The sequence below is a fragment of the Balaenoptera musculus genome, chromosome 1 (genome assembly GCF_009873245.2).
Source record: "Balaenoptera musculus isolate JJ_BM4_2016_0621 chromosome 1, mBalMus1.pri.v3, whole genome shotgun sequence".
NCBI classification, from domain to species: domain Eukaryota; kingdom Metazoa; phylum Chordata; class Mammalia; order Artiodactyla; family Balaenopteridae; genus Balaenoptera; species Balaenoptera musculus.
The window spans coordinates 84,726,326-84,751,265 of record NC_045785.1 but is presented as its reverse complement, the minus strand read 5'-3'; positions in this window follow the sequence as shown (position 1 = coordinate 84,751,265).

Below are 24,940 nucleotides of genomic sequence, written 5' to 3'. Positions count from 1 at the left end.
ATCGCATGAGAGAATTTTGGGTGAGTAATCTGAAACATCAATGTCCTGGCTGACTATTCCTTCAGGATTTCATGCATTCCTGATCCATGTGTACAGATCTCAGTTTGAGCAAAGCTACTGGACAAACAGAGACTTACTGTAACCCAGCAAGCTCTGTTCAGCTTGGATGTACAGAGCTTGATTTCTTATCAACATGAGAGCCATTTGGAACAATGGAAAATCATTTTCCATTTCCACTTCTCTCAACTATAGTAAGATAAAATCTCTATTTGGCTTATGCACGATTGGGTGGTTGGTGGTGAACAGAAAATCTCAGAAGTGACCTAGTAACACCCAGCTTGTATACATTTTGTAGTTTGGAAAAAACAATTTGAAATATACATTTTAAAAGTGTCTTAATCTTGACATGCTTTTAAGACTATATAGTAAATATAACATCTCAAGTGACGAGCAGAGTCATAGCAGTTGGAAACCTGGAAGGAAGTCTCTTGTTTGCCCGAAAAATGAAAGCATGTTGAGCCGGCACACAGAACATAGGCATGTGTACACAAAAATACACGTGCATGTACACACACACACATACACACACACACAACTGGAGCAGTATTCAGAGATCTGGAAAGCACCTGAATCACACTCTAGGGAAAAAAAATTCTAAGTATCTTTTCTGCTTTTTTCCTTTCAAACAAAATTTCATTGTATAAGTTTGGGCATTCCACATTTCAATGTGAAATTAATCAGAGTAAGAGACCTAAGCATAGGGAGAAGCATGGTTGACATCACAAACAATGATCTAGGAGCATTACTGATGTCACGTGAATAAACACACTTCTAGTAAGTCAAGGAGCCTATATGGCTACCACCATGATATAAAGAACGTGTGGCTATATGCACTTAAGGTCTTAAAAATAACTCCTCCCGTATCATCTACACTAAAAGAAAAATGTTTATAATAATACATATATTGACTTCTGCTTTCTAGTCAATAACAAGATTTATTGTCCCACTCTTCAGTCAATTTTAACCTCTTTGGGTCAACAAATCTTGATATTGATCTCAACAGAAGTCAATACCTGCTTATTATTTACCTCCACATTTAGACGCCTACCAACAATTCTTATGGGCATTCCTTGACAGGCAAAAGTGAATACTTGTTACCTCCTTTCTATACAAGGTAAATTTCTGTGGGGTTTATATATAATGTCACTTTTACAAGCCTAAGTTCAGATCTAGTTATAAAACTAAATGAGGAAAAAAGATAGATGGGTTTCAACAATCTGTAATTATAAACTAGGTAGAGGTTTAGTATTCCCTTATAATTTCCCCAAAAATAAAATCATGATTTTTATATTAACTATTCTCTAGTCATTTCCTACATCAGAGATGATTAGACAATGTGATATTTTTCATTCGCAAAAAAAATTTTTAAGAGTGAAAATCTTAATCTGACAGTATATAAAGGTTAACATTCTAGACTATTTTAAATGCTTTCAAAAGCAAGAAGAGCAGACAAGTCACACATTCCAGAAATTATCCAAATGTCTGCCAAGCTCTAGCATCTAAACGTTGAGATATTTGAGATGTGTAACTTCCATCCTAGTCAAAGATATTCTAGGTTAGATAACTAAGCAGCTTTCAGGAAGGGATTTTTGTTTGTTTGTTTGCCTGGCAACTGAAAAGAAATGAAGATCAAGGAAGCAGCCTTGCCTGGACTTTTTTAATGAATGTGGCACGAGTTCTACCAAAGGCAATTATTAAACCATCCCCCAAAGTTGTTTGTTCCGCTTACGAATGCAGCCCTGGTTCCATAAGACCTCTAGGTGTAAAACAGCATCATCAGCTGTCTTGCTAACCTCACCTGTTGAAATATTAAAAAGAAAAAAAAAAAAACCCCACCAATATGTACAAACCCAGGGGCAGACAAAAAAAAATACACTCAGGGCTGTAAGGAATTAATTTTTTAAATTCAATAAATAAACCTCCATTGCACATGTATGCTAAAATGCTTCAAATTAAAATTCAACAATGGTTATCTTTTGTGCTGCCCTTGAAATACTCTGCCTTCTCTAGATTGACTCACAGACATCATAAGGGCCACATTTAAAACCTATGTCTTGCTGCAGGCAAAATGCCAATAAATAATAACAACAAAAAGGGAAGAAAGAAAAGGACAAATGGAGCAGGTAACGCAGATTGCTTTATCACCAGCCGAAGTTTGCTGCGGCACCGTTCCTTCTATTTTCCATATTACATAATTGTGAATCAAATGTGAAGAAACCGAAAATGGAACATTAGGAGAAAAAAAGAACACTTAAGTATTTAAACATGTGTTAATTCAGAATACTTATAAGCTTTCATAATAATTTAGAGTGGTTTTCTAAAAGATGTGAAAGCATGCATGTTCTTTCAATAGCCACTACTAGCTTGTTAATCAATTTTTATAAGCTTTGTCTAAGAGAGTTAATTTTTTAAAACTGTGCCACTAATTTCACATTGTGCTTCCTGAATAAATTCATTAGCTTCCCTTACAAGTTTTAGTTTCTATGTGCCAAAATAACCTGCTCAAAAGTGAAAAATGCACTAGGGGAAGAGAAAAAGAAGCCTGCTGTTATATAAACTTCAAACTCCTTTTGAAAATGTAATTTAAGCACTTAGTTTGTGAGTTTAGACACATCTGTAAATTCATCTTGCAGGTCCATTTCTCAAATTTTTTCCCCCTTGCTTCCCCAAAATCAGAAAAACAGGGTCATGTGCCCTGTTATTCAACTTTACAAGGCTGAACATGAGAGAGACTATGAACAAGACATCTGTGAAATGGCTATATTGCACAATGTTTTTAAGGCTAATTTGTGATGGATTTGGGAAACATGAAATAAGAGAAATGACTTCTCAAGCTCAGCCCTACTGACATTTTGGGAGGATTACTATTTGTTGGAGGGGGAGGGGTACTCCTGTGCATGGTAAGCTATTTAGCAGACTCCCTGACCTCTGACCCTCAAGATGCTAGTAGTACCCCCTTCCCAGCTGTGACAACAAAAATGTCTCCAGAGATTGCCAAATGTCTCATGAGGGACAGAATTGTCATACCAAAATAGACTATTGTAGGTAAAACATCAAGAAATATTGCAAAATCATCTACCACTATACTCATGACAGACTGGCCAAATTGATGGCCATTTTCGACTACTGTAGGCAAAAAGACGATTACTTAACCACTCCTGCCAAAGTTGTTCATTCTGCTTATGAATTGAGTCCTAGTTCTGATATCCTCAGATTTCTAAGTGAAAACACAAAATGACAACCCTTAAAAGTCAAGTCTGCCAGTCTAGAAAAGAGTAGAATCTTATAATTTTAGAGGTGGAAGGAAACTTGGAAAGCATCTATGCAAACATCCTCTTTTTACAGCTGGACAATGAATCCAGCAAACCTAACATCACATAGCTATTTAGTGGCAGAGATAAGAATCCATATCTTTGAACTCTGATTCCAGATTCTTCTTTCTATACCAAAATCTATTTACTATGGTAGATTACAAGTTACACATGGAACTTGTTTCAGCCCCATTCATATATGTAAATTTAAAAGATGGTGGGGGCAGAATAAAGATGGTGGTGTGGGAAGATGCTGAGTTAGCGTGGGTACCTAGGGTGCCTGCTGGCCACTGGTGGGGGACTGATGCCCAAGGAGATGGGAGGAACCCCCAAGTGAACCGGTAGGATATGGGGGGGCTGAGGGGGGAGGAGAAGTGGAGGCCAGATAGGATCGATGCTCCTGAAGCCAGGGGGGATCAGGAGAGGCTGGAGGGAGGGGTCCTCTGGGAGGAGCGGGAGAGGAGTGGAGGACATTTGTCCCTCCCACTGGAGCCTGGGGAGCCTGCTGAGCTCCCAGGACAGTTCCCTGCAGTCCAACCCCCCCCCCCTTGGCTGCATTGGTCCTGGGGGCATAAGATGGCAGCTGAGGGGAGAACAGGAGATGCAAGTGGGAAGACCCTCTGGACCAGAGGAGCAGGAGAGGAGAGGAGAGCTTTTGCCCTGCCCACTTGAGCCCAGGAAACCTGCTGGGCTCCCAGGTGAGGTCCCCTGCCTTCTGAGACCAGGGATGGGGGGCAAGCCTGGGCCCATTCTGTTCAGTTGAGTTTAAGTCCCACCCCCACAGCCCCTAGAGCCTTTTCCAGCCCTGTGGGTCCTAAGCATAGGCCCCGCTCACTGCCCAAAACTTGCCCTTGCTTAGGTGCTGCCCTCCACAGCCAAGATCTTTTCCCCTCTTTTTTTTTTCTTTACCCTTCTCCTCTTTTTTACTACTGTGGTACTGTTGTACCTTCCAGTTGTTGTTTCACCTATATTTTTATTTTTATATTCTTCCTAGTCTAATTTTACTTTTTACTTTGCTATACTTCTTTTTTTTTTTTTTTTGCCACCCCATGTGGCTTGCAGGATCTTGGTTCACAAGCCAGGGGTCTGGCCAAAGCTCCTGCAGTGGGAGCTCCAAGTCTGAACCACTGGACTAACAGAGAACCTCAGACCCCAGGGACTATTCATCAGAGTGAGGTCTCATGGAGGTCCTCATCTCAGTACCAAGACCCACTCTACCCAACAGCCTACAAACTTCAGTGTTGGAAACATCAGGCCAAACAACCAATAAGACTGGAACACAATCCCACACATGAAAAAAAAAAAAAAATGAGATGGCAAAAAATTATGTCACAGATGAAGGAGCAAGGTAAAACCTACAAGACCAAATAAATGAAGAAGAAATAAGCAATCTACCTGAAAAAGAATTCAGAGTAATGATAGTAAAGATGATCCAGAATCTCAGAAATAGGATGCAGGCACAGATTGAGAAAAAACAAGAAATGTTTGACAAAGATCTAGAAGAACTAAAGAACAAACAGATATGAACAACACAATAACTGAAATGAAAAATACACTAGAAGGAATCAATAACAGAATAACTGAGGCAGAAGAACGAATAAGTGAGCTGGAAGACAAAATGGTGGGAATAACTGCCAAGGAACAGAATAAAGAAAAAAGAATGAAAAGAATGGAAGACAATCTCAGAGACCTCTGGGACAACAATAAATGCACCAACATTCGAATTATAGGGGTCCCAGAAGAAGGGAATAAGAAAGGGTCTGAGAAAATATTTGAAAAGATTATAGTCGAAAACTTCCATAACATGGGAAAGGAAATAGTCACCCAAATCCAGGAAACACAAAGCGAGTCCCATACAGGATAAACCCTAAGAAAAACACACCAAGACACATATTAATCAAACTAACAAAAATTAAATTCAAAGAAAAAATGTTAAAAGCAGCAAGGGAAAAACAAAAAATAATATACAAAGGAATCCCCATAAGGTTATCAGTTGATTTTTCAGCAGAAACTCTCCAGGTCAGAAGGGAGTGGCAGGATATACTTAAAGTTATGAAAGAGAAAAACCTACAGCCAAGATTATTCTACCCAGCAAGGATCTTATTCAGATTCGATGGAGAAATCAAAAGTTTTTCAGACAAGCAAAACCTAAGAGAATTCAACACCACCAAACCAGCTTTACAACAAATGCTAAAGAAACTTCTCTAGGTGGGAAACACAAGAGAAGAAAAAGACCCACAAAAACAAACCCACAACAATTAAGAAAATGGTAATAGGAACTTACATATTGATAATAACCTTGAATGTAAATGGATTAAATGCCCCAACCAAAAGACACAGACTGGCTGAATGGATACAAAAGCAAGACCATGTATATGCTGTCTACAAGAGACCCATTTCAGACCTAGGTACACATACAGACTGAAATGGAGGGGATGGAAAAACATATTCCATGCAAATGGAAATCAAAAGAAAGCTGGAGTAACAATACTCGTATCAGATAAAATAAACTTTAAAATAAAGACTGATACAAGAGATAAGGAGGGACACTACATAATGATCAAGGGATCAATCCAAGAAAAAGATGTAACAATTATAAAGGTTTATGCACCAAACATAGGAGCGCCTCAATACATAAGGTAAATGCTAACAACCATGAAAGGAGAAATCGACAGTAACACAATAATATTAGGGGAATTTAACACCCCACTTACACCAATGGAGAGATCATCCAAACAGAAAATAAGTAAGGAAACACAAGCTTTAAATGACACAATAGACCGGATAGATTTAATTGATATTTATAGAACAATCCACCTGAAAGTGGCAGAATACACTTTCTGCTCAAGTGCACACAGAACATTCTCTAAGATAGAGCACATCTTGGGTCACAAATCAAGCCTTGGAAAATTTAAGAAAACTGAAATTGTATCAAGTATCTTTTCTGACCACAGCACTATTAGATTGGAAATCAAGTACAGGAAAAAAAGTGTAAAAACCACAAATACATGGAGGCTGAACACTGTGCTACTAAATAACCAAGAGATCACTGAAGAATCAAAGAAGAAATAAAAAAATACGTAGAAACAAATGACAATGAAAACACGATGACCATAAACCTATGGGACTCAGCAAAAGCAGTTCTAAGAGGGAAGTTTATAGCAATTCAATCTCACCTCAAGAAACAAGAAAAATCTCAAATAAACAATCTAACCCTACACTTAAAACAACTAGAGAAAGAAGAACAAAGAAAACCCAAAGTCAGTACAAGGAAAGAAATCATAAAGATCAGAGCAGAAATAAATGAAATAGATGAAGAAAACAATAGCAAAGATAAATAAAACTAAAAGCTGGTTCTTTGAGAAGATAAACAAAATTGATAAACCCTTAGCCAGACTCATCAAGAAAAAAAGGGAGAGGATGCATATCAATAAAATTAGAAATGAAAAAGGAGAAATCACAACTGACACCACAGAAACACAAAGGATTATAAGAGACTACTACAAACAACTATATGCCAATAAAATGAACAACCACAAAGAAATGGATAAATTCTTAGAAAGGTACAATTTTCCTAGACTGAACCAGGAAGAATTAGAAAATATAAACAGACCTATCCCAAGTAACGAAATTGAAACCATAATTTAAAATCTTCCAACAAACAAAAGTCCAGGACCAGATGGCTTCACAGGCGAAATCTATCAAACATTTAGAGAAGAGGTAACACCGATCCTTCTCAAACTCTCCCAAAAAGTTGCAGAGGGAGAAACACTCCCAAATTCATTCTACAAAGCCAACTTCACCCTGATACCAAAACCGGAAAAAGACATCACAAAAAAATAAAATTATAGACCAATATCACTGATGAGCATAGATGCAAAAATCTTCAACAAAATACTAGCAAACAGAATATGACAACACATTAAAAGGATCATACACTATGATCAAGTGGCATCTATCCCAGGGATGAAAGGATTCTTCCATATATGCAAATCAATCAATGTGATACACCACATTAACAAATTAAGGAATAAAAACCATATGATCATCTCAATAGATGTAAAAAATCTTTTGACAAAATTCAACACCCATTTATGATAAAAACTCTCCAGAAAATGGGCATAGAGGGAAACTACCTCAACATAATAAAGGCCATATATGACAAACCCACAACAAGCATCATACTCAACAGTGAAAAACTGAAAACATTTCCACTAAGATCAGGAAAAAGACAAGGATGTCCACTCTCGCCACTCTTATTCAACATAGTTTTGCAAGTCCCAGCCATGGCAGTCAGAGAAGAAAAAGAGATAAAAGGAATCCAAATTGGAAAAGAAGGAGTAAAATGGTCACTGTTTGCAGATGACAGATACTACATATAGAAAATCCTAAAGATGCCACCAGAAACCTACTAGAACTAATCAATGAATTTGGTAAAGTAGCAGGATACAAAATTAATGCACAGAAATCTCTGGCATTCCTATACACCAACAATGAAAAATCAGAAAGAGAAATTAAGGAAACAATCCCATTTACCATCAAAACAACAAGAATAAAATACCTAGGAATAAACCTGCCTAAGGAGGCGAAAGACTTGTACTCAGAAAACTATAAAACACTAATGAAAGAAATCAAAGATGACATAAACAGAAGGAGAAATATACCATGTTCTTGGATTGTAAGAATCAATATTGTGAAAATGACTATACTACCCAAAGCAATCTACAGATTCAATGCAATCCCTATCAAACTACCAATGGCATTCTTCACAGAATTAGAACAAAAATTTTTACAATTCGTATGGAAAAACAAAAGACCCTGAATAGCCAAAGCAATCTTGAGAAAGAAAAATGGAAGCTGGAGGAATCAGGTTCCCCAACTTCAAACTATACCACAAAGCTACAGTAATCAAGACAGTATGGTACTGGCACAAAAACAGAAATATAGATCAATGGTACAGGATAGAATGCCCAGAGATAAACCCACGCACATATGGTCACCTAATTTATGACAAAGGAGGCAAGAATATACAATGGAGAAAAGACAGCCTCTTCAACAAGTGGTGCTGGGAAAACTGGAGAGCTACATGGAAAAGAATGAAATTAGAACACTCCCTAACACCATACACAAAAATAAACTCAAAATGGATTAAAGACCTAAATGTAAGACCAGACACTATAAAACTCTTAGAGGAAAACATAGGAAAAACACTCTTTGACATAAACCACAGCAAGGTCTTTTTTGACCCACCTCCTAGAGTAATGGAAATAAAAACAAAAATAAACAAATGGGACTTAATTAAACTTAAAAGCTTTTGCACAGCAAAGGAAACCATAAACAAGACGAAAAGACAACACTCAGAATGGGAGAAAATATTTGCAAATGAAACAACTGACAAAGGATTAATCTCCAAATATACAAACAGCTCATGCAGCTCAATATCAAAAGAACAAACAATACATTAAAAATTGGGCGGAAGACCTAAATAGACATTTCACCAAGGAAGACATACAGATGGCCAAGAGGCACATGAAAAGATGCTCAACATCACTAATTATTAGAGAAATGCAAATCAAAACCACAATGAGGTATCGCCTCACGATGGTCAGAATGGCCATTATCAAAAAATCTAGAAACAATAAATGCTAGAAAGGGTGTGGTGAAAAGGGAACCCTCCTGCACTGTTGGTGGGAATGTAAATTGATACAGCCACTATGGAGAACAGTACAGAGGTTCCTTAAAAAACTAAAAATAGAACTACCATATGACCCAGCAATCCCACTACCAGGCATATACCCTGAGAAAACCATAATTCAAAAAGAGACATGTACCACAATGCTCATTGCAGCACTATTTACAATAGCCAGGACATGGAACCAACCTAAATGTCCATAGACAGATGAATGGATAAAGAAGATGTGGCACATATATACAATGGAGTATTACTCTGCCATAAAAGGAAATGAAATTGAGTTATTTGTAGTGAGGTGGATGGACCTAGAGTCATACAGAGTGAAGTAAGTCAGAAAGAGAAAAACAAATACCATATGCTAACACATATATATGGAATCTAAAAAAAAAAAAAAAAAGTACTGATGAACTTAGTTTCAGGGCAGGAATAAAGACATAGGCATAGAGAATAGAACTGAGGGCACAGGGTGGGAGGGGGAAGCTGGAGAGAAGTGAGAGTAGCATCGACATATATACACTACTGAATGTAAAGCAGTTAGCTCGTGGCAGCATAGCACAGGGAGATCAGCTCGGTGCTTTGCGATGACCTAGAGGGGTGAGACAGGGAGGATGGGAGGGAGGCTCAAGAGGGAGGGGGTATGGGGATGTGTATGCATATGGCTGATTCACTTTGGTGTACAACAGAAACTAACACAGTATTGTGAAGCAATTAGACTCCAGTAAAGATCTATTTTAAAAAAATTTTTAAATAAAAAATAAAAGATGGTGACAGTATAAATAAACTTTGCTTCAAATTTTTAAGCACAAGACCTTATAGCTTTTATTATCATCTCAGATGATAATTCGCCTAGACTTGATCTTATATTTAGTACTAGGCATATTCAACTTGGAATCTACTTTAAAGTACTTTGTTGCTTCCTTTTGAAAGATGTCTTGACATAACTAATAAAATATTATTAGGTATTTTCACTTAAATATTTCTTTATCTCCTGAAACTTCTCTCTTCCCCAAATCTCCCTCCAGATTTTCCTAACTCTATGATTCTCCTAGTTTAAAAACTCACATTGCCTTTTCTTATTTATTTTTATTTCTTATTGTTTTCCAAACATTTCTGAAATCTTGTTTATTCCTTTTCTTCATAATATATTTGAAAAACAATTCTTTCTGTTCATATCCATTGCTAGGACACTGTAGTGGTCTCTATCAATATGTATGTAGACTAATAAGCAATGCCAAATTTATTTTGCCATATTTACCCTTTTTTACATCTACTACCCAACCCACCTTGCAGACAACCACCTGAGGGTTCTTTCTGTAATGTTTTATATCCTGAATCTATCAGTAAGTATTCATGGAACAATTCTTGAGTTAAGGCAATGTTCTAGGCATAATTGCTAGGTGGAAATATTGAGGTGTGTCATGGGGAGGGAGGGATTTGTAGCCAAAGAAGTTTTAGATAGGGTCCTTACTTTCAGAATTTATGTTTCAGTCAAAATGCACATTGCAGTAAACTCAAAGGCTTAGTGCAACAGCACAAATAGGTACATACAGAAACTTGACATTTTCCATTTCAAATTCCTGAGGTGATTTACCTTAGTAAAATTTCAGTTTAAAGATAAATCTTAATGATAGCTAAAATCCCATTTGTGATCATCTTAACACTGTTCTTTCCCATGTGTGCTGGTTACAGCAAACAGTTTTGCAATGGCATCAACCAATGTGCAGTAGTACCTGATGTTACCATCTGCTCTTTGCAAATTGGAAATTTAATTATATCACATGCTCAGACTGACCAATGAAAGCATGGCTAGAGCTATTTTGAAAGGACCCTTCTAGTTCTTCAGAAACTATTGTACCAGACCAATATTTATTCAGGACTATTTATTCATAAGTCACCTCTCCACCAGTGTCCTGTGTTCTTGGTTTCCTTTTTTGTCCTCATGTTAGAAATAAAACTCAGGCCCTTAAATGTAGGGTAGCAGGACTAAACGATGGGAGACTATGAGACTTTGGTGGTTTATCAGAGCTGCCTCAGTTTGCTCTAATATTTGGATAGTGATTTAGCCTTCTTGTGTAATAAGTATCCTTTTAGTTAAAGTTACACAGTCTCTCTATTTAAAATATGATTGGAATTGTCAGTCTGTGTATAAGACGCATTTTTCTTGTGTGGCCTTTCCCTAACTTTTCTAGGGACATCCATTCTTCATATCCATGTTGTTATCATGGGATCACCTATTTTATATGATATAAATTTGTCCCTAGGTTGCAGTTGATTGGTTCAGTAGGTAGAATCTGATCCAAACTGGGTCACTGAATTCCTTCCTTGAGATTTTGAATTTTAGAGGGAGAGTTTTGGCAATCGCTCTTGCAACCGAAGATGTCAAATGTCAGTTAACCAGGGAGCTTCTCAGTGGCCAATTTTAGGCCATGAAATGGAACTAACTGGTTTATACAAAGAGAAAGAACAATGGAACAGATGAATAAAAAGGTACCTTGGCTAGAGATAAAGCGAATCCTGATACTCTCCTATTCCCTGGTAGTTCTGGTAGTTCCTGAGCCCAACAGCATAGCTGATGTTTCCATGACTTAGATTTTCCTTGGATTCTGTGGGCTATCCCATTATTCTCCCAATAGATCCTCCTATTTCTGTAAGCTTTTCAAGCTGCATTTTGTCACCTGCAGTTAAGATATATATCATGAATACATTCTGCCTTTGCAAACCCCTGAGGGCAAGATGTGGTAACTTCAGATAAGGAGCAGTCTAAGAGCCATGAACATTTAAACAGGCACACAGCCTGATACCCATGTGCCACTGTCCTTTAGTCACATATGTACATCCCCACATAGGTGCTAACATATGTAAAGTCTAGACTCTATCTTATAAAAAAGGCCACAAATATAAAATTATTAAGAAGAGGCAAATTAGAGTTTATCATTCATTATCTGGTTTAAAACTTTTACTTGTATCCCATTATTATTGGAATATAAACTCACAGGCCTGGTGTTCTAGGCCTCTTACAAGCAGCCCCTAAGCTCCCTGTGGCAGGGTTCCATCATTTCTACAAAATTGCTCCCTTCTTATTTTCACCTAAGTTCCTTTGTGATGTTTCCTGCCTAAGAGGCCCTTCCTCTTTCTCTATGCCCAGTGAAACCCTTATCCCTCAAGACCACATTTAGTTCCCACCTCCTGAGTTCTTGATCCCACAGAGGGCTCCTCATTCTCTGAAATCCTATAGCTCTTATTATTTCAATCACTTGCTCACCATTTACTATATTTTTATTAGAGTATAGTTGATTTACAATGTTGTGTTAATTTCTGCTATACAGGAAAGTGATTCAGTTACACACACACACACACACACACACACACACATATATATATATATATACATTCTATTTTTATATTCTTTTTCATTATGGTTTATTATAGAATATTGAATATAGTTCTCTGTGCTATACAGTAGGACCTTGTTGTATATCCATTCTATATATATTAGCTTACATCTTGCTAACCTCACTTACTATTTATGCCATATATAGTTAATTAACTATTTCAGAGTTGCTGGTTTTAATTCCTCCTGGGAGATTATTAAAAACTCTTTGAGGGTAAAGACCATGCCTTTTATTTATTTTTACTATACACTCCCCCTGTCCTGAATCCACTGAGAGGGAGTATTTGGTAGTGTTTTATTTGAATTAACACATACAAGAGTAAAATGTGGTATATTCCCTAAGGAAACCAATTATAAATTTTTTATAAAGGGGCATTAAAAAGTTAAATGAAAAAGCTCAGATTGGCAGAAGATAAAAAAGTTTAACAACTGCTACAGATATAGGGGCATTTGAGAATGAATGATAGTTCTAAATCTTAAAGGAAAGAAACAAGCGTATGAATAAATCAGAAGACATGATGACTAAAGAAAAGGAGAAAACAGTCAAACCCTATGTAATATTTTTTTCTTTTCCTAAATCAAGGGACATCCATGCATCCTCTTCACCCTCTAGACTGTAAACTCCACCAAGCCAGTTATCACATCTGCTCTGTTCATCATAGTACAGCCAGTCCCTGGACCTCAGTCTAGTGAGATGCAATGAACATTTCTGGAATAAGTGAACCATTGCATAGTCAGAATACATTTTGTAGTAAGTATTTCTATAGAGGTCACATGTACTTTCTAGAATTTCCAGAATAGGTACCCACATTCTGCAGTGACAACCAAGGACTAATTGACATAAGTATTAGAAATATCATTGATGAAAAGTGTATGGTCAGGGGAGTAAAACCTCCGTGACGTAAAGACTAAATTCATATTAGTTGAAGACAGGAAGACTGACAGCTGCCATTAACAATGAGCTCTGATAAAAAGGAGTGATCCAACCCACAAGGACAGCGTGAGATTGAACCAATGCAGAAAGCAGAGGACATAGAAGCCGATGTGATGAGTGGCATAGAATGGATTCAGCTAAAACCAGAAGGATGTTCCCTAGTTTCTCCTAGATAAAGTCTTCATGAGTATCTCAGGGAGGAATGGATGTTGATTTTATCAGTCATCTTTCCCTAGGTCATACTTCAGAAACAAATGACCTCCAAGTCTAAGTCGCTTGAGACCACAAAGCTTGATCACATTTCAAGTTGGCTGCAAGTCCACTGAGGACCTGCTCTTTATTCGGGAACATAGATCAAAAGAGCAACTGTTATATGGGATCCTGCAAAACTAGCATTGACAAACATAGCAGATAAAAATACAAAACACCCTGTTAGATTTGAATTTCGGATAAGCAGCAAATTATTATTATTATTATTGTTATTTATTGTTATTTCTTTTCTTTAATGTAACTATGTCCCATGCAATATTTGGGACATACTTACAGCAAAAATTTATTTGTGGTTTATCTGATTCAGATTTCATTGCAAGTCCTATATGTTTTCTGGCAACTCTTTGCTGGACTCATGAATGAAGGAAAAGAGAAGTGGCGTGACCTCATGAAGGCTTTTAAATCTTCTGCTCAGAAGCGGCATTTGACATTTCTACTCTTCACTCATTTACCAAAAAGACACATGACTAAGTCTGCCATCAGTGGGATAACAGATACAATCCTCTCTTAAGAGACAGGCCTAGCAAGGAAGGAGCAGCCGGATTATGATGGTAATACTACCTACTACAGTACTGAGTAAAAAATGTAAAGTTCATCTAATAGTGTGTGTGTGTGTGGGGGGAGCAGGGGTGCTTTTCAATGATCTTCTTTTCATCTCTGAAAAGGAGCTAAAACAACTCCTTCATTTGTGTTAAGGAAAAGTACCTGGAGCAGGAAGACCTCCCTGCCATTTGCAATCTCTCCTTCTCTGAGCATCCAAAGGAACAGCCATGCTTGCCGCTCTGCTCCTAGTTGAAGGAACCACTTGAGTTTGACAATGAGGGGTCGTTTCTGTTAGAGTGACTGTCTTAGGCCCCATTCTTTTGGGGCAAGGCTCCTGATACTGGTGAGTGAGCAGTGAACAGAGAATGGAAATCTGAGAGGGAGAAGGAAGTGGTTTTGCCAGCAGAGGCTAACACACTTCTGAAGTGTTGTTTTCGGATGGTGGGGGGGTTTGTTTGTTGGTTTGGTTTTTTGGGGCCATGCCATGCAGTTTGTGGGATCTTAGTTCCCCGACCAGGGATCAAACCCCAGCCCAAGGCAGTGAAAGCACCGAGTCTTAACCACTGGACAACCAGGGAACTCCCACCTCTGTAGTGTTGATGTTTGCCTGTGACCCACGGCCTCTTTCACATCTTTTCCTTGGGGAAGGCCTTCCTTCTTTACCTATTGCAGGCTCTTCTTTGTAACCATCTTTCCTATTAAAGGCACTCTTTGTTCATATTTCACTACATTTCAAGGGATATTTTGCTAGGGGAGAGGGCAAAGGTTGATGGAGATATGGGCTGGTTATACACAGAATTTTCCTGGTCCCTAAAGCCCTTCTAGTTTGGCCCAAGGTTTTACATATATTCAGAATCCTTGTTGAAAAATCAATTTCTAACTTTTCTTATTCTTCTGTATGTCCCAGAAGTCATTGTTTACTTAGTACAGCATGTGAAAATTGCTCCTAGTTGATTTCCAAGGTCAATCATAATAGAACTAGATCCCTGAAATAGCCCGGAATATGATGAATACTTATCATCTGCACTGACTTGCTGGGTTTTTCTTTCCAGTTCAAGGCTGTTTCTAAATATTATTTTCCTACCACATTATAATATGCTTCATATTCGGAGTTTTCCTAAATAGGACATTTGGCTAATGAAGTGAGATAATGGGGAATTAAATGGTTTTCAGTGTGAAGGGAAACAACATTATTTACAGGGTATATTGCCGATTAAGGAAAAGAAAAGATTTTTTTTTCTTTTAAAAAGAGACAAGATGATAATTAAGTTCCTTAAACACAAAGATTCCCAACTTGTGATATGGTGTGATCTTTTGGGATTTCCTAATTTAATACCAGCCACACAATGATAGTCCTTTCATATTAAATATACTGGTATAAAATGAAATTTACATACTGCCTGTCACAATTCCTGACAATTAACATGAGCTTGTAGGTGAAAAGTATAGTTCATCTGAAAACACATGACTGTCTAAAATCTCCAAAATATGTTTTTCTCAGATGGAATTACTTCATCACAGTGCCATCAGCACTAAGAAACAGAAATGAACTACATGATTTTTTTAAACTATAATCACTGGAGATTGACAAAATGGTGTAAAACAATGGGACAAAAATTTGCAGATACTAAATATATATTTAAATAAACTATGTGCTTCAGGCTACAATAAAGCTTATCTGACCCTATTAACAACATGTTTTAATTTTAAATATATACAGTAAGTTCCCTACATATGAACGAGTTCCATTCCAAGAGAGTGTTTGTAAGCCCAATTTGTTCCTAAGTCAACAAAGTTAGCTTAGGTACCCAACTAACACAACCGGCTGTATAGCACTATACTGTATTAAGTTGATAATACTTCTCCTACAAATAATACATAAAAAACAAACACAAAAAATAAAGAAAACATTTTTAATCTTACAGTACAGTACCTCAAAAAGTACAGTGGTACAGTACAACAGCTGGCATACAGGGGCTGGCATCGAGTGAACAGGTAAGAAGAGTTACTGACTGGAGGAGAGAGAGGAGGTGGGAGATGGTAGAGCTGAAGGACCGTCAGCAATAGGAGATGGAGGAGAAGCTGCAATTTCACTCACATCTGACGTTGATGGGACAGGTTCTGGTTCCTTGCTGGATTCAATTCGTTCACATCTTTGAAAGTTTGCAACTTGAAGGTTCCTATGTAGGGGATTTGCTGTATTGATAATCTTCAGCTTTCTTTAAAATATAAAGTAATTGATAATATTCACTTTTATACCTGTGTATAGTTTTTTTGTTTCTGTTTTTTTTTTTTTTTAATAACGAATGTAAATTTTTCTGTAGTTGAGAATGAAGATTCCAGAACTAGGAGGAGCATTTTAACATCATCTAGTTCCAGGGTGGTAGAATCTGGTTCAGGTCCTTCCAATCCCTACTTCTTTGCCTCTGGCAGATGTTGCTGATCAATAGAAGTCTTTTTGGAAGAGCCAGGGCTGGGAGTGACGGCCCTTAACACAGCAGTTCAGATAGTCACCAGCAACTGGTCTGAGCTGGCAGAGAAGATAGCTGTTGCTGAAAGTCCTGCCTCTTTATCTCAAAGAAGAGAATACTGGGCGCTAGTTAGGCTGTGGGACTTGCCACCGTAAGGCAGAGCAGGGAGTGGGTCTGTTTTGACTCATAAATCCAGTGCTCATCCACTTTACCAGACTGTTTAGGCAATTTACTTTAATGCAGATTCTTTAAAATGGCATTTTATTTTTGCATAGCATTATTGATATAGAATATTACACAATCATTATCTCTCCCAATAATGTCAGAAGAGAAACAAGGGATAAAATAGTCCTCTTATTTATCATACAGAATTAGTGAAAAAGGAGTTGCAAAAAAGCATAAATAGCATAAGGAAATACTACTTTGTGAATAATTCAAATTAATATCAGCATTGTTCTAAGCACTTTTTATTCTCAATTGTTTAAAATGGTTGGGGGAAAGGTGAGAGAGAATTTAAGACCCATAGCCTGTGAGATGGGAGATTCTGTCTCTAGAGGGCTCAGTGTGGATATTCCCAAGTTTAAGACTGGTTTAAACGGTAATCTGTCAACTGATGATAAATTGATCTACTATAGAAAATAGGAGGCTAAGAACTAGGGGACAGAGGGCACCCACATTCCTGTTAAACATCACAGGCAGGGAAATCTGCACTTTACCTCTGTGCTCTGTACCTCTGGGCATGTTGTCCAGCATCGTGGAAACAGCCCTTAGTCCCGTTTTCAGTTTTGAGTCAAGTGGAGAGTGTACACAAAGGACGGTTTATTTTAGCAATACCTGTTTCTTGTCTTAGAAATACCCATTTCATAGTTTCAGCTTCAGGTAGGGACCATCCAAGGCATCACTGGTAAGCAAAGAAGTGAGTTTTCAGCATCATCACTATCTTTTCTTTTCTTTTTTATTTATAAATTTATTTTATTTTATTTATTTATTTTTGGCTGTGTTGGGTCTTCGTTGCTGCGCGTGGGCTTTCTCTAGTTGCAGCGAGCAGGGGCTACTCTTCGTTGCGGTGCACGGGCTTCTCACTGTGGTGGCTTCTCTTGTTGCGGAGCATGGGCTCTAGGCACGCGGGCTTCAGTAGTTGTGGCACACGGGCTTAGTTGCTCCGTGGCATGTGGGATCTTCCCGGCCCAGGGCTCGAACCCGTGTCCCCTGAATTGGCAGGTGGATTCTTAACCACTGCACCACCAGGGAAGTCCCTCATCACTTTCTATTGTTATAACTTCCTCCCCATCTTCTGCTTCCCCCTCTCCCCCTCCCCTTCCACTCCCTTCGCTCCCCCCACCCTCAATTTGGTGACACACTCTTCATTCTTCTGAGATATTCTCTGCCATGGGCCTCTGAGACCTTGTGTATTAAAATTTGTTATCAGGTAAAGATCTGACAGCACTAAAATATAATGCTAAAATATAAGTGACTAATAAATGTCATCTTCCACTGGGATATTTGCATTTTAATAAGCACGAAGCCTTAAGCCAAAGGAATCAGGGATCTGGGGTTTAGTTTGGTGACACGGAGGTCTTAGTGAGGACTTCTCCCTGAACTTCTATCACATGTAGGATCCAATCTTCCTAGCGGGGAAGATAGCAAAATGTAAGCTTAAAGGTTGTCATGTAAATCAAACAGCTTTGAGGGCTTGGGGAGGAAATGGTCAAATGAGACATTCCATCATATATGTAGAAGTGAACTTTGTCTCCTGAAAAATAATTTTTTATAGTAGATTTTGACATGAGGAACTCTATAACTTTGTTTTCTGCTTGAAATGCTTGCTATCCCCTCAGTGCCCCTACCCTGAGGGGTAAGGTCTCTTTTTTGAGATCTCATCCTTCTGATAACATGATGCTCAACTCCCCACAAAGACATTTCATCCTGCATCTTCAGGCTGAATCTCAGAGCATTGACTCATCAAAAGGATCACTCTTAAATGTTGTTTAATTATTATTCCTTTTTCTCCCCTTTGTTCCCAAGGAGGCTCTATTTCTCGTGTTCCCAAATGCACTTTGTAAACTACAGAGTGTTAAACAAAAGTGAATACACATTATCTCCATGATCTTATTATCATCTCAAATTTTTCTGGAGCCAGGAGAAACTGACCTTAGGTAATCAGATTATGGTAGAGGGGATTATAAAAAGTGAGTCAAGTTGTTAGTGTTTGCAGGGGACATATCTTTAAACACATATTTTGGTGATCGCTGTCATAAAATGTTTAAATTTCTAATTAGGGATTTCAAATGGCCCTAAGAATAAGACCAAATAGCAAAAGGATGGTTTAAGTTTTGATTATTGTTAAGACTGAGAATTCAAACGAGATATACTCCAGCAATATTGTAAACTGTGGGCAGACTAACAAAATAAAAAGGACACATGGACTCATGTACTTTGCATTTGGCAGAAAGATTGCTAAAGTTAAAAAGAAAATAGTGGAGTAGAAGAAGAGCGATAGAAGAAATATAAGCCAGAATTTTCCGTATTTCCTCAATTTGAAAGAAAGGGCAACTATCTCCTGTGTTTTGCGTGGGCACTACTTACTAGGGTGCTCTTGCTGGAGAAATGTGAAAAACTGTAGAGTGCCCTCTGCTTTTGTTGCGCTTTCCAGCCTTTCTTACAACATGTGTGTCCAGTATTAGTAACGTTGGTAAAATGGTCTTTCACAGAGAGGAAAGTAGGTCAGGGGTTTAGGAAATGAAAGAGATTTAATACGTTCTGTATGTATACTTATTCCTCCTTCAAAAGCAATATTTGAAAGAAAGAAAAATATTTAGAAACACAAATTTAAAAATTAACATAATAAGGAAACGAATCACTGAAGTTACAAGAAAAGACTTCTGGAATGAGATGCTGCAGTGTAGTTTTCCTCTGGACAGCAGTCTGAGAAAAAAATTTTTTCTCTAAGCCTAAGCCTTCATGGAACCAAACTGTATAGGTGCTGGACGCATTATGCCTTGAGATATTTTGCCAAGGAAGTGGTGTTTCATTCTGTATTAAAGAAAGACACATTCTTCTTCACACTCACAAAAAAAAGAAGAAAAAAAAAATCACACCTCTATTCAGAGCCCAAGTTGTCATCAGAAAGGAAAAGGTTGGAGTTCATTTATCATGTGCATTTCTATGGCTACAGAGATAATTGGGTTGATTCCATCTAGCCCTCTGCTTCTCTCGCATTTTAATTGAAAATCCTCCAGAGTGTTAGAAGCACAGAGCTGGCCTGAGACTTGAGGAGACTTCACTTAGGCAGCAATGGACCAAAAAGACAACCGGAAGGCAGGCTAAGCAGTGTGTGGGACCAGGAGCCTCTTGCGTGGCTGCTAGAAACTGACCAGCACGAGGGCGGGGGCGGGAGTGGGTTTGTGTGTTCTGTACCTCGTTTTTTTTTGCTTGAGAATACTTACAGGTTTCAGTTCTGGCTACTTTCAATTTAAGATTTTTATCACAGCTTTTCCGTCAGGGTGAGTACCTGAAGACAGGACCGCTATCATCAGCCTGCACAATTTCAACAGAGTCTGCTGATTTATTAAAATAAAGGGCTCAAAAGCAAATGGCATTGGCGGCAGCAGAGAGTAAAACCAACCTGTAACTTTTGGGTGGTGTTAAAATGGGCATGCATTTAATATGGTTTTCATGTTTCATCATCGAGACCGTCCCTATTAAAACTTTGCAGGTTCGGTTGGTCAAGTTTTATGTGTGAGTGGGCTCTCTGAGCAGGCTCAACGCGTACTTAGGAGATTAATTCATAAGCTGTTCTAACTCTGACTCTCCAAGGTTTGTTCTGTCTCTGTGTTGTTTGCATAATGCACTTTTGTACAGCTAAAGCACTACCTGTAAAGGGATTATTTTCATATGCAGCACATTAAAAATCTAGCTCAATTCACAGATCCCATTCTGTGTCTATGCCTGAGATAACAGGTGAAAAGTATCTCATTACAAGTGTCCAGAAGCAAACATAAGAACACGAATGTTTGGGGAGAGAATGTACCCCTACTGAAATTAATTCCCCAATGGTTTTATTAAAGTCTGCAAATTGCATTATTTTCCCATCATATTTGAAATACTGCCCTCCCTTAATGCCTGCTCTAATCCATGCTATGCCATCTTCCCTGGAGTGTCTAGACATGGTGTCTTAGATTTATGTGTATGATCTCAGTGTGTTACAACATCGCTCCTGACTAATGCATTATTACAATACTTACAGATATTCCCAAGTGCCACTATATTGATTAGAAAATCACCAATCTGCATATGCACACCATCTGTGCTGCAGAGAAGCAAAAAAATGCAGGATGACATTTGCTTTATTCGAAGGAAGATTCAGAAACCACTAATAGAACGAAGAGGGAATTCTCTTTTGCAAGGAAGGGATTTGGCTTTTCTAGAATTAAAAAAAAGTGCACCATATGAATTTTTATAGAACTATCCAGTGTGAACCCAAAGTGTTTAAAACTCCTCATCCCTCTCCCCTTTCTGGTAGATTGGAAAGCCCAGGTCTCGGCATGCAAACAGCATGCTTAACCACTTAGATCCTGAAAATGATACCATATCAGGACCACTGGTGCCATGAAATTGATAAATCTCAGCTCCACTGCCGTAGCCATTTGGTGGAAAACTGCCTGTAGTGAGCAGTCAGCTGTGTCTCAGTGGAAAGGCTGAAAGCATGCCTGCAAAAGATGAATGAGGCACGCACCTACTGGGCTAAAATGCTTTTAAAGGACAGGAATCTGTTTATCTTTGATTGATTGTTCAGTCTGATACTTTCCTTTATAAAGTTTATTGACTACAAGAACATAAATCAAAGAAAAACAAATCACAGGTTCAATTTTGGGGGCATTGACATCCTGCCATCTCTGCAGCAACTGCTCACACAAGTCAAGGGGCAGGAAGAAGGATGCAAGGAACCACGGGGAAAAATCACATGATGGAAACGGGCACTAGGAAAGCCCTACTCTTATTATTCTCCTAAAGGCTCTTTAGATGGCAAATGTCTTGTTACATACAGCAATACCAGGCGTTTAGGCAGCTGTTGGAATATGAATGGTCAAAAACAAAAAATAGAAAAAGGATTTTTTTTAAAAGAACTAATTGCAAGCAAGTGACATTCAGATCCAACATTTTTAATGTCCCCTATTATTGATCACTCTGTTTGTCTCCAGTCTTATTCATTTGAGGGTATTTATTTCACTCCCTCCAATTCTTAAGGAAAAAAAAAAAAGAAAATACTAAAATAAGCACTATAATGACCTTTGGGTGAACTGAGGGGATGGCAGCAGGAGGCTCTAATCATATTCCCACTCAATCCTGCCCCATCCCAATGGAGGGGGTTATTGCCTTGCTCACCTTGCCTTTACAGAGCTCTTGTCTACACGGATTGTGGGGTAAACTCTAGCCATGGTAGAACCCAAATGGATTTGTGCCAGCAACCCTAAAGAATCATCACATTGTGTCTCTTTTAAAACTAAATGTGTAGGGACTAAAATACCTACAGAGGGACTTCCCTGGTGATGCAGTGGTTAAGACTCCACGCTCCCAATGCAGAGGACCCAGGCTCGATCCCTGGTCCGGAAACTGGATCCCACATGCATGCCACAACTAAGAGTCCACCTGCCACAACTAGGGAGCCTGCCTGCCGCAACTAAGACCTGATGCAACCAAATAAATATTAAAAAAAAAAAAAGCTTTTGTCTCATTACCTCTTAAAAAAAAAAAAAAACCTACAGAAAGTCCTCTGTTAGTGTGGGTGTGTGCCTCTCTCCACAGTTTGGTTAGACCGACAAGCAGTTTTCCATTGTGAAGAGTTAATGGCAGCATTCTCAGACCTTGTCCTTTTGAAATATGCCTGACTTAAAAAATAAAACACAATTGCATTCTTCATTCCCTATGCATTTTTCAAGATTGTTGTTTTCTATTTTTCACATTTTAGTCAGCTGAAAATTACTTAAGGGACACTTCAGAGTTTAGGATGGTATTGTCTTTGGGTTCCAGAAGCCTGTCTCTGAACACATTTTCTGTATTTCATGGAAACATCTGTGGGGAGGGGGTGAGGGAAAAGGAGGAGACATAAACCAGTCCTCTCATAACCCAATGAGTGTCTGTAAGAATTTCCACCTACCACCCCAGGCTCTGTAGTCACGGTGTAATAGCTGTGTCTCGGAGAGTAACACTAGCCAAACTGACAGTGGCTGTAGCAAATCGAGGGATGGAGTTTGCTGCTGGAAAGAGTGTAAAGCAGCACGTCCTTGCTCCTTCTCTGCAGGAACTGGGAGCACCTCACAAAGCCTTCCCAAGAGCAAATATCACTTTGCAGTGGTCACCACTGGCAGAGCCACTAATGAGGCCTAATTGGGGCAACAGGGTCTGCCTGTGCACATTAGCATCTCTAAGTCATCCCAATTAAGGAACAAGAGACAGCAGGGTGGGCATTGTTGGGAGAGCAGTGCCCTGCTTGGGTATGCTGTGAGGAACAAGGCCAAAGGCTGAGTGCCTTCAACCACCCAACATGTGACCTAATTGCTAATTGATGCACAACCTTGGGTGGCCTGCAGCTTCTTAATGAGGTTTCAGACCATTTGGGGTCCTAAAACAACAAGCTTGTTCTTGGAACAAAGCCAACAGCTTATCTTCATTTATCAGTGTTTTACCCTTTCAGAAAAAAAAAAAAAAAAAAACACATCGCAGGATGCGAATGAGAAACACTAGGCACTAAACTGTAAGTCAGAGAGGCCCATTGTGGTTAATAGGTAGAAAGTCTAGGGGACTGTGGTGTGTAAAGCAATAATAGAGAAGGTATTTCTGGAGCATCAAGAGGTGAGGGAAAAATAGAGAAATGTGTAGCACATTATAGGTTAAAAATGAGATCACAGCAAGAAACTTAAAATTTATAGAATTTATTTCAGAACTCACTGCCCATGAGAATGGCTTCATTATCACACTTGCCATAGTCCACTTCTGGTCTTCACATTTTTAGGGAACCATGGAATGAGTAGAAAAGTTTTAGGTGAGTTACAAAGATTGAGAAAGGAGGGCTATTTTTGAAGAGATGAAAATGGGGGTGGGCTGAAATCTTTTATTCATTACTTTATTCATTCATTTAACACATATTGTTTAACTGCCTTCTATTCTCCAGGCACTCTGCTAGGTACTAGGGCTTATAGGGTATAAAAAACAATATAATCACTTATATCACAGAATTTACACTCTAGCAGAAAAAAAGTCATTAAATACAAAGAAAATAATAATGAAAATAATAACTGAATTTTATTGTTTCATAGTATATGCTAGGTAAGAATAGGATGTTAAATCCATCTAGAGGTCAAGGAGTTTCCTGAAGAAGTTGAGTTGACCCTGATTTTGAGGAGGCCATTCCTCTGGCTCTTAGAATACAACTAATTTATAGTTTCCCTTAAAGTCATACAAAATATTTGGACTGCTCTTAAAATCCACAAGTAACATAAACTCTACGTAACAAATATAGCATCATTTAAAAACATCCACTTGATTTCTACATAATGACTGATTTAAATGGGGAAAGGTGTAGATTGCAAAAAAAGATAAAGTAGAAAGGGACAGCAGAGAAACAGAAAAGAAAGCAAGAGAGACAGAAAGGGAAGGAGGAAAACAGTAAGGGAAGAAATATACCCAGAGTAATGGGAATACTCATCAAAAGACATAAGAAGATGAAGAAGAAAGTAATTGATAGGTACAGATAGGAAAGAAGAAGAAATAGAAGGGAAAAGATTTGTACATGGAAAAAAGGAGTGGAACAGTGAAAAATGTATTGTAGCTCTTAGGGCAATTTCTAGACTGAAGTGAACGGATCTGGTCAAATCCTCCTCATCCCTTACATTGTATTTTCTGGTAGTAGTCACAACTCTTTATTAACTTGTTCTTAGATGCTAAAGAGCTGGTCAACCCCTATTTATAGCTCTTCAATTGGAATAGCCAAATATGCTCTTCTTAAATTATTTCCAAGAAAGTAAAATAACAGTAAAAATTATAAGATATATTTTTGATAACCGTAAGAGATTATAATTACCAGCATGTTCATTGGTCAGTTTACTTATTTAGCAAAAATATGGTGAGTGAGTACTAGTTAAAAATATTATGTAAGATATCTGTAGGATAATCAATAAGTTCCATTAGTATTTTTAATACAATTATCCAGAATATCACATTAAAGACACCCACTATTTTTGCTCCTTCTCCTCCTCTCCTCACCGCTCT